Raw genomic sequence first — 16,166 nt, forward strand, 5'->3', positions numbered from 1 at the left:
GTTCAGAAGGATGATGAAAATGTGACATATTCCTTTCTTTCTTTTTGTATTTTTTCCTTGGTCTTTTTCCAAGTTTGTTTTCTATACCTCTCCTGACTTTGGGAGACAAGGAGGAACACACAGTGAGCTTGACCCACATACCACCGAACATGATTGTTTACAACCAGAGGTAGTTCAAAGAGAAAACACCTAACACAAAAATACAAAATCGGAGGGGGAGAGGGAGAATCCAAATTTGCTGAATGCTACTGAGGAAGATAATCATATTTGTAGACAAACATGTGTTTGACAACAGCTAATAAGGTGATCATCAGATACCAAAATGGTGGGAAAGAAGGCAATCGCACATTAGATGACACATTCTCAGTATGGGTAAGCCTAGCGTGTTGATATTTGCTTCTTACTGCATAAAAGTCATGTTTTACTAGACAGTAAATTCTAAATATACTGAACAAAAAAAATTCTAAGATTTTACTGAGTTATAAAATCAATTGTATTTGTATTTCTGATCAATTTGATGTTATTTTAATGGACAAAAAATGGGCTTTTCTTTCAAAAACAAGGACATTTCTAAAGGACCCCAAACTTTTGAACAGTAGTGTAGGTCATTGGAGAAATCATTAGCTTTTATTTTATCATGCTACTTGTTCTGATTGGATACAGCCAATAAATACATAAATAAATAGCTGATCGATGATGATAAACCTTACTCTCACATACTCTGCATCCCAGTCTTTCATGAAAACAGTATTGTAATACCGATGTAGGATCTTAATTTGATCACTCTTTTGTTGATGACAATTTTCCTGAAATGCAGATGAGCTTCATGATTTACCTTAATTCACTGAAAATCCCCACTAACACACAGTTATATTAACAGTATTGCACTTTTCATGTCGCCTACTTTTGTCCAGTTATTAATAGCCTAACCACCGATCAAGCAACATCACGGACTAAATGTTGAAATCCTTTTGCCGCAGGATTATTTTTCTACCACAATCCTGGTCAAATTAAGATCTTACATCTGTACAAACATCCCACTGGGTACACACTGACACACTGACTGAATGTTGTTTCCAAGTAATTTCAATGAAATTATGATGAAGCAACATGGAATAGATGTTGAATTGACTTCTGTGCTCAGTGGGATGTTTGATTCAGCCTGGAGATAATCAAACCACATGATTACATGCCACACTGCACCGGCTAGGCATCCTGGAGCGGAGCCTGGATTGGGTGGGGAGATACAGTAGGCAGGCATTTTTTAAGGCCCAGTGTAGTAAAAAAAATGTGGTTTTCCTGCATTTTATATATATTTTCACATTATACGGTTGGAATAATACTGTGAAATTGTGAACATTATGATAATGCCCTTTTAGTGTAAGAGCTGTTTGAAAAGACCACCTGTATATTCAGCCTGTTTTGGTGGGATGGAGTTTTGGCCTGCCTGGTGACATCACCAGGTGGTTAACTAGTTAATAGACCAATAAGAAAGAGAGTTCCAAACCCCTCTGCCAATAACAACCAGTTTTCAGTTTTCCCAACCCCACTCAGACCTCTCCGACAGTCCTGGCTAAATTCTTGCTTGAGAAATTGCTCTTAACTATGAAGCTATATTTGTTTCCTTTGAGACCATTTCAATTGAAGCAATCACAGTAAGGTACTTAATTGTTACCCAGAAATGATCTGGTTTTGAGATAAAAACAGCTGCATTCAACCTATATGTGTTTGTGTGTGCATGTGTGGACAAGTGGTGTTTATGTCTGTAGATATTGAAAGAGATACTCTGATAGCGTGTGTGCGTGTGACTCTACAGATGTAGGATCTTCATTTGATCACCTAGTTGCAGGAGAACTTTCATGTAATGCAGGACATATTAAACATGTAGTGTTTTTGACCATTTGAATTGAAAACAATGACATTTTGAGGCACTTAATTGTTACCCAGAAATGATTTGATGTTGAGGTAAAAACAGCTGTATTGGACCTTTTAAAGAGCCTTTTAATCTTGTGCCTGGTTGCAGGGTTCAGAAACTCTGGAGTGGGCTGACAGACTGACCTAGCGCCCTTTCTTTGATTACCAGCTCCATGGCATTTCTCATAGCTGCTGTTCAGATTCCTTTTTATGAACATGTTCATTTGTCTGATCTCCTCGCCGCATGCTCTTTGGAGGGAAACATGGATTTGATTCTATAATGGCTAGAGGGACTGCTGGTAAACAGAGGGCGAAGGGTGACGGGTGGGTGGGGCTGTGTGTGTGTGTGTGTGCGCTTGCATATATCTGCAGGTGCCTATATTTATGTGTGTGGCTGTGTGTGTGTGTGTGTGTGTGCGAGGACGGGGAAGGCGTTGTCAGTGTGAATGTGTAATTTGATGAAAAAATACATCATGTGGATATGGACGGGTCGATTTATGTCTCTCTCTTTGTGCTTGTGTTTGTGCACAAACGTGAGTGTGTGTGTGTGTGAGTGTGTGTATAAGTGTGGAGGGTGGGTTGTTGTTCGAGTTTTGTCAAGATCAATGACGTCTTTGTAGTGGTCACACTAGAGCACGAGGCTCAGGGTGGATGGAGACACAGGGAGAGGGAGTTTCGTTGTGTTCTGTCTGCCCTGGGGATGGACTGGAGGCACAGTCTAAATTGAGTTGGATTCCACTCCACTGCTGGAGGCCTGGGTCTCTTCCCCAAATACTAAGAAGCACATATTAATGAGAGACACCCCGTCAGATGTCAGACAGGGCAGGGAGGATAAACTTTTAAATTGTCAAACTTTCCAGCTTTATTCCTAACTATAGAGAATGGACTGGAACAGACAAAAACATATATATACACACACGTGCATTCGCACACACGCACAAAAAGAAAATGAACACACATACACTGTCACGCCCTGGCCAGACAGGTTTTAATTCTCTATTTTGGTTAAGCCAGGGTGTGACTAGGGTGGGCAGTCTAGTTTCTTTATTTCTATGCTTTCTATTTATTTGTGTTTGGCCGGGTGTGGTTCTCAGTCAGGGGCAGCTGTCTATCGTTGTCTCTGATTGAGAATCATACTTACGCAGCTATTTCCCACCTGTGGTTTGTGGGTAGTTATTTTCTGTTTTGTGTTTCGGCACCTGACAGAACTGTTTGTTGTCGTTTTGCTCTTTGTTATTTTGTTCAAGTGGTTTGAAAATAAATCATGAACCTTTACCACGCTACGCTTTGGTCCACTCCTTCTTCATCAGACGAGTGTTACACACACACACACACTCAGTACATACAAGATACCTTACATATAGGACAAGGTTTTCTCTATCACAGATCCCTACAGACCATTACTCTTCTCCTAGAAGGTGAGCCAAACTCCTCCTTAACATAATATACTGTAAAATGTAGGTCATTTGCATTGTGTTGACCACCAATAGGCACTTATTACATTTGTAATTTCAATTCCAAATGTCCATTTTAATATCCGTCACCATTCTCGTTGTCTCTCTCTGTGGTGGTAAGCCTGGGGAATCTGAGAGCTGTTGATCATGATCCTAAATATCTGATTGAGTCATGGTTGTGTTTATTTCAGCAGTTTGTCCTCAGTTGCCTTCAGTTGCTTATCTCTGTTTTCCTGTTTAGTTCTGATCAGATGGTTGTCTCAGATGCATGTGTTAGTGTCAAATTCCTGCCTGCTGAATCAGGTGAACAAGAACACATGCTAGTACCAGCAGATGGTGTTACAGCAAAAAAAAAAAAGAGAGAGAGAGAGAGAACAAAAAATAATGACTTGACACATTGGAAAGAACTAACAAAAAAACTATGCAAACTAGAATGCTATTTGGCCCTAGAGTACACAGTGGAAGAATACCTGACCACTGTGACTTAACCAAAATGAATGAAAGCTTTAACTACAGTATGTACAGACTCAGAGTCCACAGTAGGCAGAACTGGCTCTCAAAAGAAGACAGGCCCACAAAATGAGATAGAAACAGCTACACTTCCTAACCTCCTGCCAAACGTATGACCATATTAGAGACAAACATTTCCCTCAGATTACACAGACCTACAAAGAATTAGAAAACAAATCCAATTTTGGGAAACAACATTTTATTTATTTTACCCTTATTTTACCAGATAAGTTGACTTAGAACACATTTTCAGTTCTCAGCAACGACCTGGGGAATAGTTACAGGGGAGAGGAAGGGAATGAGTGAGCCAATTGGAAGCTGAGGGTGATTATGTGGCAGTGATGGTATGAGGGCCATAAGCGCCATGGGATCTTTAGTGACCACAGAGATTCAGGACACCTGTTTAACGTCCCATCGGAAATACCAAGGTGTGCCATCACAGCAAGAAGATTTGTGACCAGTTGTTACGAGAAAAGGGAAACCATTGAAGACCAAACACCATAGTAAATAAAACCCATATTTCTGTTTATTTATTTCCCCTTTTGTACTTTAACAATCTGTACATCATTACAACACTGTATATAGACATGTGACATTTGAAATGTCTCTATTCCTTTGGAACTTTTGTGAGTGTAATGTTTACTGTTAAATTTTTATAGTTTATTTAACCTTTGTTTATTATCTATTTTACTTCTGTTGGCAATGTAAAAATATGTTTCCCATGCCAATAAAGCCCTTTGAATTTTATTAGAGAGAGAGAGAGAGAGACAGAGACTGGGGGATGAGAGACTGGGGGATGAGAGAGAGGGGGAGAGAGAGAGACTGGGGGATGAGAGAGAGAGAGAAAGAGACTGGGGGATGAGGGAGGGAGAGAGAGAGAGAGAGACTGGGGGATGAGAGAGAGAGAGAGAGAGAGAGACAGGGGGATGAGAGAGAGAGAGACTGGGGGATGAGGGAGGGAGGGAGAGAGAGAGAGACTGGGGGATGAGGGAGGGAGAGAGAGAGAGACTGGGGGATGAGAGAGAGAGAGAGAGAGAGAGAGGGGGATGAGAGAGAGAGAGAGAGAGAGAGAGAGACTGGGGGATGAGGGAGGGAGGGAGAGAGAGAGAGACTGGGGGATGAGGGAGGGAGAGAGAGAGAGAGACTGGGGGATGAGACAGAGGGGGAGTGGGGGAGAGAGGAAAGAGAGAAAGAGAGAGAGACTGGGGGATGGGGGAGGGAGAAAGCGAGAGAGAGACTGGGGGATGAGGGAGGGAGAGAGAGAGAGAGACTGGGGGATGAGACAGAGGGGGAGTGGGGGAGAGAGGAAAGAGAGAAAGAGAGAGAGACTGGGGGATGGGGGAGGGAGAAAGCGAGAGAGAGACTGGGGGATGAGGGAGGGAGAGAGAGAGACTGGGGGATGAGAGAGAGAGAGAGACTGGGGATGAGGGAGGGAGAGAGAGAGAGAGAGAGAGAGACTGGGGGATGAGAGAGAGAGAGAGAGAGACTGGGGGATGAGAGAGAGAGAGAGAGAGAGAGACTGGGGGATGAGGGAGGGAGAGAGAGACTGGGGGATGAGACAGAGGGGGAGTGGGGGAGAGAGGAAAGAGAGAGCGAGAGAGATGGTGAGATCCGGGCTGTGTTCTGTAGGCACTGAACAGGACGTGTTGTTCTAAAACTGAAAAACAACAATCCTTTTTTCATTCCTTGCTCATCACTAATTGTTTCTATTATGCTTTCTTCATATTTGTCGCCCTTGTTAAAACATACTGTATTCCTGTATAGCCTTTCTCTGTCTGTCTGTCATCATCATCCCCCTTCCTTCTCTCTTGATCTCTCTATCTCTCTCCCCTATTTTTGTTTATTCCACTTACACAGCACTGCACTGACTGGGGGCATATCTCTGTATTCACGCTGATCTACATAATTAAATACAACAATGGTGCCATTTTCAGTAGTATGTGTCCAAATCCATTCGTCACGCCTTCGTTATGCCATTATCCTCTTCCTCACTTATAGCCAATGAAAAGGCAATAATGAATTTGTACAATGTTTTCTTCTTTTGAATAACAGAGGGTGGGATATTGCAGTGGTTATGATATAGAGTGAGTGTGTATGGGGGATGAGGAAAAGTAAGAGGGGGGTTAACACGCCTGTGTCTTTGCTGGTAGAGACTGACGGATGTAGGAATGGTGCTTGCTTGCACAGATTAAACTTGATATTTTGCTTTCGCTGGCTCTTCAAAGCCTAACCCACCGCCACAGCCCCCCCCCCCCCCCCCCCCCCCCCCCCCCCCCACACACACACAATCCCTCAACATAAAAGCTTTCTCTTGCATTGTCATTATCTCTCTCTCTCTCTTTTGTTATTCTTCTCTTCTACCAAATATCTTCTGTGAGAAAGGGGAATGGGTTATTTTGTCAAGCATACGCACGCACATGTGTCTGTGTGCGCGTTTTGTGTGTGTGTATATGTGGGCGAGGCTTTGTGCATGTGTGTCCAGTGACACCTTTAGCTAAACTACAGAAGTCACTGCTGACAGATTACATGGAGAGATATTAAATAATAGAGACATCATGACAGAGAGTCTCTTCAAATAGGATGGTTTAAAGTGCATTGTGAAAACAGGGAGAAAGTTTGCATGTGTGAGAGAGAGACAGAGAATGTATTAATATATGTTTGTCATGAGTTTCGACAGCATTTAGATTTTTTACCTTTATATAACTAGGCAAGTCAGTTAAGAACAAATTCTTATTTACAATGACGGCCTACACCGGACGATGCTGGGCCAATTGTGCTCCACCCTATGGGATTCCCAATCACGGCCGGATGTGATACAGCCTGGAATCGAACAAGGGACTCTAGTGATGCTTCTTGCACTGAGAAACAGTGCCTTTGACCACTGCCCCACTCAGGAGTGTTTACATGTATGTCATGAGGAGAATGAGTTAAACAGGAAGGACAGAGGGAGAGAGGGAGATAGAGCATACATACTGTGCATAATATATAAATTGAGTAAGAGAGAAAGAGAGAGCGAGAGAGAGACAGACAGACAGACAGACAGAGAGAGAGAGGAGGAGGATAGGCTTGTGCTGAGAGCGGAGCATAGCGTAGAGAGAGGGAGCAGCTCAGCAGCGCTTCTGTCTGTCTCTGTCCCTGCTCAGATTTCCACAGCTGTGAGCAGCACCTCTGCTACCCTACTCCACGCGGATCTACTGGGGTGTGTGTGTCTTGAAGTGTATTCCTGTGTGTGTATTAGAGTTGCTTGCAAATCTCCAGCATACATTGTGTGTTTCTCCGCTGCTCCAGTGATGGTTCTTCCACCTAAGGGTGAAGGCTCTGCTACGGACTCTATCTAAATCACATGAGCCCTGGCATAGCCAGCCCTGGCGTAGCATCCCAGTAAGGTAGGCATCCTATCATTTTATTGACATTTTAGCTGCTAATCTGCTTTGCTCTTTCTTGCATTTTACAATTATTTTTTACGTCGGGTTTGCATTTTCCTAGGTTTTACTCGGTTTGGTTACTAATGACTATTACCTGACATTTTATTGGACTACTCTGTTTGCTCTGGTATTTCTACAGTTTTTGAAGGTAATCTGTGTTTAATAGGTACTCTAGTAGGGCATTGGTTACCATTCCAGCACGGAGTACAGTGTGGTTTCATTACATATTTCCTCTCTGTGTGTCCTTCAAGCAAGGGCAGTAAAACTATTCTGGGGCGGATCAGTGTGGTTTAGGGTATTTTAACAGTGGAAATGAGCCTGGCCGACTGTGCCAAGTTCCCTGGTTATGAGTTTCAGCCAGGGGATTGGATGGGGGCAAAGCACGCTATTTCAAGTACAGTGCCTTCAGAAAGTATTCATTAGAGGTCGACAAATGGCCAATTTAATTAGGGCTGATTCCAAGTTTTCATAACAATCGGAAATCAGTATTTTTGGGCGCCGATTTTTTTTAATTTTATTATTATTTATTTTATTTTTTTATTTTTATTTTTACAACTTTATTTAATCTTTATTTAACTAGGAAAGTCAGTTAAGAACACATTCTTATTTTCAATGATGGCCTAGGAACGGTGGGTTAACTGCCTTGTTCAGGGGCAGAAAGACAGATTTTCACCTTGTCAGCTCGGGGGATCCAATCTTGCAGCCTTACAGTTAACTAGTCTAACGCAATAACGACATGCCTCTCTCTCGTTGCACTCCACAAGGAGACTGCCTGTTACCCAAATGCAGTAAGCCAAGGTAAGTTGCTAGCTAGCATTAAACTTATCTTATAAAAAACAATCAATCATAATCATTAGTTAACTACACATGGTTGATGATATTATCTAGCGTGTCCTGTGTTGCATATAATCTGACTGAGCATACAAGCATACAAGTATCTGACTGAGCGGTGGTAGGCAGAAGCAGGCGCGTAAACCTTCATTCAAACAGCACTTTCGTGCATTTTGCCAGCAGCTCTTCCTTTGTGCTTCAAGCATTGCGCTGTTTATGACTTCAAACCTATCAACTCCCGAGATGAGGCTGGTGTGACTGAAGTGAAATGGCTGGCTAGTTAGCGCCCACTAATAGGGTTTCAAACTTCACTCGCTCTGAGCCTTGGGGTGGTTGTTTCCCTTGCTCTGCATGGGTAATGCTGCTACGATGTGGTGGCTGTTGTCATTGTGTTGCTGGTTTGAGCCCAGGGAGGAGTGAGGAGAGGGACGGAAGCTATACTGTTACACTGGCAATACTAAAGTGCCTATAAGAACATCCAATAATCAAAGGTTAATGAAATACAAATGGTATAGAGGGAAATAGTCCTATAATAACTACAACATAAAACTTCTTACCTTGGAATATTGAAGACTCATGTTAAAAGGAACCACCAGCTTTCATATGTTCTCATGTTCTGAGCAAGGAACTGAAATGTTAGCTTTCTTACATAGCACATATTTCACTTTTACTTTCTTCTCCAACACTTTGTTTTTGCATTATTTAAACCAAATTGAACATGTTTCATTATTTACTTGAGGCTAAATTGATTTTATTGATGTATTATATTAAGTTAAAATAAGTGTTAATTCAGTATTGTTGTAATTGTCATTATTACAAATATATACGTTTTAATCGGTATCGGCTTTTTTGGTCCTCCAATAATCGGTATCGGTATCGGCGTTGAAAAATCATAATCGGCCGACCTCTAGTATTCATACCCCTGGACTTATTCCGCATTTTGTTGTGTTACAGCCTGCATTTTTAAAAATTAAATCCTTAGTTTTCTGTTATTACAGCCATTACAATCTGTAGCTGTTTTAAAGTTGCCATTGGCCTCATGGTGAAATCCCTTAGTGGTTTTCTTCCTCTCCGGCAACTGAGTTAGGAAGGTAGCCTGTATCTTTGTAGTGACTGGGTGTATTGATACATTATCCAAAGTGTAATTATTAACTTTAACAAGCTCAAAGGGATATTCAATGGCTGCTTCTTTTTTTACCCATCTACCAATGCAATGCCTTTCAGAAAGTATTCACATCCCTTGACCTTTTCCACATTTTGCTGTGTTACAGCCTGATTTTGAAATGGATTCAATTGAGATAGTTTGTCACTGGCCTACACACAATACCCCATAATGTCAAAGCGGAATTATATTTTTACATATATTTTTTTATGAATTAGAAGTGGAAATCTGAAAGTATTGCGTCAAGTATTCAACCCCTTTGTTGTGGTAAGTTCAGGAGTAGAAATGTGCGTAAGAAGTCACATAGCAAGTTGCATTGACTCACTTCCTGTGCAATAATAGCGTTTAACATGATTTTTGAATGACTACTTAATTTATGTACCTCACACATGCAATTATCTGTAAGATCTATCTGTCGAGCACTGAATTTCAAACACAGATTCAACTGAAAAGACCAGGGAGGCTTTCCAATACCTAGCAAAGAAGGGCACCTATTGGTAGATGGGTTAAAAAAAAGCAGACATTGAAAAGGGATATGGTAAGCATGGTAAAGATATTAGTTACACTTTGGATGGTGTATCAATACACCCAATAACTAACCTAAATGACAGAGTGAAAACAAGGAAGGTTGTACAGAAAACAAATATTCCAAAACATGCATCCTGTTTGCTGACATAATACTGCAAAAAAGTCTTAAGTTTGGGGCAAATCCAATACAACACATTACTGAGTACCACTCTTCGTATTTTCAAGCATAGTTGGTGGCTGCATCATGTTATGGGAATGCTTGTATTCGTTAAGGACTGGGGAGTTTTTCAGGGTGAAAAATAAACACAATGGAGCTAAGCATATGCAAAAACCTTAGAGGAAAAACTGGTTCAGTCTGCTTTTCACCAGACACTGGGAGATGAAGTTACCTTTCAGCAGGATAACAACCTAAAACACAAGGCCAAATCAACACTGGAGTTGCTTACCAAGATGACAGTGAATGTTCCTTTTATTTATTATTTTGTTTGTATTTCACCTTTATTTAACCAGGTAGGCTAGTTGAGAACAAGTTCTCACTCACAAATGCGACCTGGCCAAGATAAAGCAAAGCAGTTCGACACATACAACAACACAGAGTTACACATGGAATAAACAAACATACAGTCAATAATACAGTGGAAAAAGTATTTTTACAGTGTGTGCAAATGAGGTAGGATAAGGGAGGTAAGGCAATAAATAGGCCATGGTGGCGAGTTTATTACAATATAGCAATTAAACACTGGAATGGTAGATGTGTAGAAGATGACTGTGCAAGTAGAGATACTGGGGTACAAAAGAGCAAGATTAATAAATAAATACAGTATGGGGATGAGGTAGTTGGATGGGCTATTTACAGATGGGCTATGTACAGGTACAGTGATCTGTGAGCTGCTCTGACAGCTGGTGCTTAAAGCTAGTGAGGGAGATATGAGTCTCCAGCTTCAGTGATTTTTGCAGTTGCAGTGGTGGGTAGTATATGGGGCTTTGGTGACAACATGGATGGCACTGTGATAGAGTGCATCCAATTTGTTGAGTAGAGTGTTGGAGGTATGTTTGGCAGAATGAGTGAAGGATGCATTGTTGCGAAATAGGAAGCTGATTCTAGATTTAATTTTGGATTGGAGATGCTTAGTGTGAGTCTGAAAGGAGAGTTTACAGACTACAGTTTACAGTTCCTGAGTGGCCGAGTTACAGTTTTGACTTAAATCTACTTGAAAATCTATGGCAAGACCTGAAAATGGTTGTCAATCAATGATCAACAACCAATTTGACAGAGCTTAAAGATTTTGAAAATAATATTTGGCAAATGTTGTGCAATCCAGGCGTGGATAGCTTTTAGAGACTTACCCAGAAAGAGCTGTAATCGCTGCCAATGTAATGACTTAGGGTTGTTAATGAGATATTTCTGGATTTCATTTTCAATAAATTTGCAAAGATTTCAAAAAACATGTTTTCAATTCGTCATTTTTGGGTATTGTGTTCATAGGGGTATGAAAGAAAATCAATTGAATCCATTTTGAATTCAGGCTGTAACACAACACAATGTGGAATAAGTCAAAGTGTATGAATGCTTTCTGAAGGTGCCCTTCTTTGTGAGGCATTGGAAAACCTTACTGGTCTTTGTGATTCTGTGTTTGAAATGCACTGCTTTACTGAGGGACCTTACAGATAATTGTACGTGTGGGGTACAGATATGAGTTTGTCATAAAAACAATTATCTTAAACATTATTGCATACAGTGTGTCCATTGATTTTTTTTATCCTGAACATATTTAGGCTTGCCATAACAAAGGGGTTGAATACTTATTGACTAAAGACATTTCATTTAATTTTTTATTAATTTGTAAATAACAATTTCTTCGGGATAGGGGGCTGTATTCGGAAGTTTGGATGACTGAGGTGCCCAAAGTAAACTCCCTGTTAGTCAGGCCCAGAAGCTAGGACATGCATACAATTATGCAGTAGTATTGGATAAAAAACACTCTAAAGTTTCCAAAACTCTTAATATAATGTCTGTGAGTATAGCGGGACAGATATGGCATGCGAAAACCTGAGGAGAATCCATCCATAAAAAAAAGACGTTGGGAGCTCACCACTCATTGAAATGGCTGTCTATGGGAATGTTAATGGAATACCTCCCAGATTGCAGTTCCTAGGGCTTTCAGTAGATGTCAACAGTCTTTAGAAAGAGTTTCAGGCTTATGTTTTGAAAAATGAGCTAGAATTTGTAGTTTTTCTCGGTGGCTCCCATTTTGGCTGTTGTATTGTGGCACGTAGGTGAGGGCGCACACTTCGTTATTTATCTCGGGTAATGAACATACTATTCTCCATCTTAAATTTGATCCTTTATTTATATATTAGGGTACCTGAGGATTGATTAGAAATGTTATTTGACTTCTTTGGACAAAGTTTATTGGTAACTTTTGAGATTCATTCGTATGCATTTTGAATGAGGGAAACCGGTGGATTACTGAATCAAGCGTGCCAACTAAACTGACTTTTTGGGGATATAAAGAAGGACTTTATCAAACAAAATTACAATTTGTTATGTAGCTGGGACCCTTGGGATTGCAAACAGAAGAAGATCATTAAAGTTAAGTGATTTATTTTATTGCTATTTCTGACTTTCATGACACCTCTGCTTGTTTGGAAAATGTTTGTACTGCTTTTGTATGCGGGGCGCTGTCCTCAGATAATCGCATGGTATGCTTTCACCGTAAAACCTTTTTGAAATCTGACAAAGCGGCTGGATTAACAAGAATTTAAGGTTTTAAATTATGTAAGACACTTGTATTTTCATGAATGTTTAATATTACGAATTTTGTAGTTTGATTTTCTCGCTCTGCAATTTCACCGGATGGTGTCGAGGTGGGGCACTAGCCGCATGTCTATTCCAAAGTTAACCCCATAATGCAACACACTTTGAAAGGCAGTAGTCAACAACTTGATAAAAGACATCCTCTAAAACTTGCCCGTTGCTTGGGGCTTCGGCCAGGTGAGAGAGATAATTGTCCACACACTGTTTCAATAGTAAAGCTCTCAATTATTCATTGTGCTAGCAGCAATTACAGTTTTTTCTTGGAAGTATAGAAAACACAAGGCGCATATTTCTAAATGATCCATTTACGCTTAACTCACAAATGTTGCAAGGGAAAATGACTGTAAAGACGAAAAATCAAGGAAAATTAAATCTATACTGAACACAAATATAAACTCAACATGCAACAATTTCAAAGGTTTTACTGAGTTACAGTACATGGAAGGATATCAGTCAATTTAAATATATTCATGTAGCCCTAATCTATGGAATTCACATGACTCAATGTAATTTTATTGAAATGACGTGGAAACAACATTGATGCAACATTGATGCAACCAGTGTGTGCCCATTGGGTACAAACTGCCCATGTTTCAGTGAGCAACAGCCGATAGGCAGCCGAAGTGGCTATATTTGGGTCCAGCAACAGAGGCACATTAGATTATTTAGAGCTCAGTCAGGTTATCATAGGGAGAGAGTCCCCCTATCACCCTGACCAACCACCAGCCCTGGAAGGACTCCATAGCCACGAGCTATTCACACACAGAACAATGGGCACACATAACCACATGCACCACATAGCAACCAGTTATAGCCAGAAGAAAAACAAACACCTATTTGAAGGAGTCTTCATGACTTCTAAAAATCTATGTGGCCCAAAACAATTCAAAGCATGTAGTCATCTGTAAGTGGTGCATATCTTCAGTGAATTTCAATTGAATTCAATGAGTTTCACTTGACACGTAGGCCTATTATAATAACGTCACTCATGGCCTGCATTCTTCACACACTGAACATTTCATATAATAAATATATGCCAAAGCAGAATTATTCTAGCAAGGCTGTCAATTGTACTGGAAAGATCAAATGGAGAATTTCATCAGCTGCCGTAGAGCATAATCAGCTGCTATTCAACTGACTGGACAACATGAACAGTGAACTGTGGTGAACTATAACCTATACGGTATTGTGTGTACTCAATAAATTGAATTTCCATTTAATCTAATGACCGATCCTGCCACTGCATGGATATTTTTGTTAACTGCACACTCTGGTGGAAGTTCTGAGCCAACTGCTTATCAATACAATAACACATGATTCAAATGGCTGCTAGGATTCAGATCAATATGAATCAATACAAAACAAGACCTGTGATACAATACAAATAAATTAGTCAAATACAGTACAATGGAAGACAATGCAATGTAGTCTACCGGTAATACTAATTACATCAATCAGAGTACTAATGCAGTATGTCCAGAGTACTGTACTTAATTCACAGCCGGAATGTTACAGCCTGCATTTTAAATGGATAAAATTGAGATTTGTTTGGTCACTGGCCTATAATGTCAAAGTGGAATTATGTTCTTCAACATTTTCATTTTTCTTTCAAATTAATAAAAAAAAACATTTAAAAATTGTACAACTTGCTCATGTCAACTACATGAACTTTACAAACATCATGTGATCAAAGGTCATGAAGTTTTGACTGCAGTCGACTGCAAGTTTCTGCAGTTACTCTTCACCAATTTCATCCTGCAGCCATCACCTGCATTGTGGGAGGATCTATTGTCAACCAATCATTACAGTGTTTTTGTTTGACCACGCAAATGTGACCAAAGACATTACTGAAATAGGAACCAACTGTGCTGCGATTCATGTATACAGTGGATATAATTGTGATATTTGACGCTCTCTCTCACTGATTGATTGTACAATATACAATATATGCCTACACAAGGGACAGGACTCTGATGTGCCAACTTCTGTGTCTGAATCGTTTGGGCTACAAACTAATATGACCCCACTGTGGAAAGGGAAGACGAGTGTTCTCAGGTTTGCTCTACGAACCCACAAATGTCACGGGACTCGTCTGAAGGTAACCCATACAAACACATGGAAGTATAGAGGTATTTTTGTGCCAACAAAAACAAGGGGTAAATGTGTCAAAAATATATATATATTTCCTGAACTTTCTTATTTCTCCTACATATGACACTCAAAACCTTATTCCTTGTGATACAATTTTTGACCGTCTTTTTTGCCTTTTATAAATGTGTTATTTAATGCATTCCTGTATTTTTTTTAAAATAAAGGGCTCCTAAAATAAAAAAATAAAAAAGCTAAATGATCCATGTTATGACTATCTTTAAACAATTCCAGATGTTAGCTTGTGTACTTGTGCTCTAGCTGACTTCCCTGCTTATGAGAAAGACAGCCCACAGCATTATGCTGATCTTCAGGTGATCTTTCCTTCATCTGTTGCTAAGATATAAAGACTCAGGGGAAATCAGGGGAAACAGGTGCACACATCTGAGGGAAGACTTCTGAAGAAGGGATATGCGTTGTGTAATGCTTTGCATTAAGTTATTTAATCTCAGTTATTCTAATTGCTAACTTGAGTTTCTGTATTAGTAGCCCTCTAAGTGGATAGATAAACATCCTGCCGATACAGAAAGGATTGAGGCTTACAATTCCTTTCTGACACATCAGTGTCAGATAAACTGTGTTTTAATGGGATGGAAGAAAAACTTGTTTTGTTTATATGCAGCTCTGAAAGTTCACTATAATAGGTATAATAGTAAGAAGAACTGTGGCTCTTGTCTCAGTGTGGGTGTTCGGAATGTCAGGGTTAAATCTAATGTTGAGTTGTGGATTTGCTTTGACATTTATATCAGGAAACAGATTCATGTATCTTTTTCTAGTTAACAACTTAATCGTCACACCATTTACCTAGTCTGGAGTCCTGGCATTCTTGTTCGGTTACATTGGTGCTGTGACCTGGATTAGGGCTCTATTCAATCAGATCCACCTTAGCCAACATCCTTATAGTGGTTGTTTTGTCCAGCCAGGTCGGCTGTGATAAAAGTCAGTATTTTATGTCCATCCATGTCTAAAGAAATCGGGAGATAAAGTTGAAACTGGCCACTAGGGGCAACAGTGAGAGCTGTGTGTTGTGGACAGAGATGGCAGATGGGCGTAAGTATCTGCCTCTGATTCAAAGGGGCCAGACGTGCACAGCTGTAACAGAAATTTATGTGACCTTATTTGACCTTTTCTGCTGCTTTTGAGACACAGTCCGATCCCTCCTTAGGGCACTACTTGTTGAGTAATTAAAATACAGTAACTATTGGTCACTCTATTATGTATTATTACTCTAATATGTATTAATTATAGAATTGTGACAGCTATTAATGATACACTTTTTTTACCACACTCTAGAGAGTTGTAGGCCTCGCTATCTAGGCCTAATCTTTGACAATTTCTTGTGAGAGAGAGGAGAGAGAGTATGTGCATGTTGTGTT

General features: G+C 40.2%; 1 protein-coding gene across 1 annotated transcript in view; it reads left to right on the forward strand.

The window, feature by feature from the left end:
* Positions 1 to 6,736: 6,736 nt before the first annotated feature.
* Positions 6,737 to 16,166, forward strand: part of opn7b (opsin 7, group member b) — a 141,904-nt gene continuing 132,474 nt past the window's right edge. Inside the window, exon 1 of the mRNA XM_036947535.2 lies at positions 6,737 to 7,264. The gene's annotated coding sequence lies outside the window, so the exon portion shown is untranslated. The remainder of the gene's footprint in view (positions 7,265 to 16,166) is intronic.

Source organism: Oncorhynchus mykiss, chromosome 16 (assembly GCF_057628025.1).
Source record: "Oncorhynchus mykiss isolate SJ-2025 chromosome 16, ASM5762802v1, whole genome shotgun sequence".
NCBI lineage: Eukaryota > Metazoa > Chordata > Actinopteri > Salmoniformes > Salmonidae > Oncorhynchus > Oncorhynchus mykiss.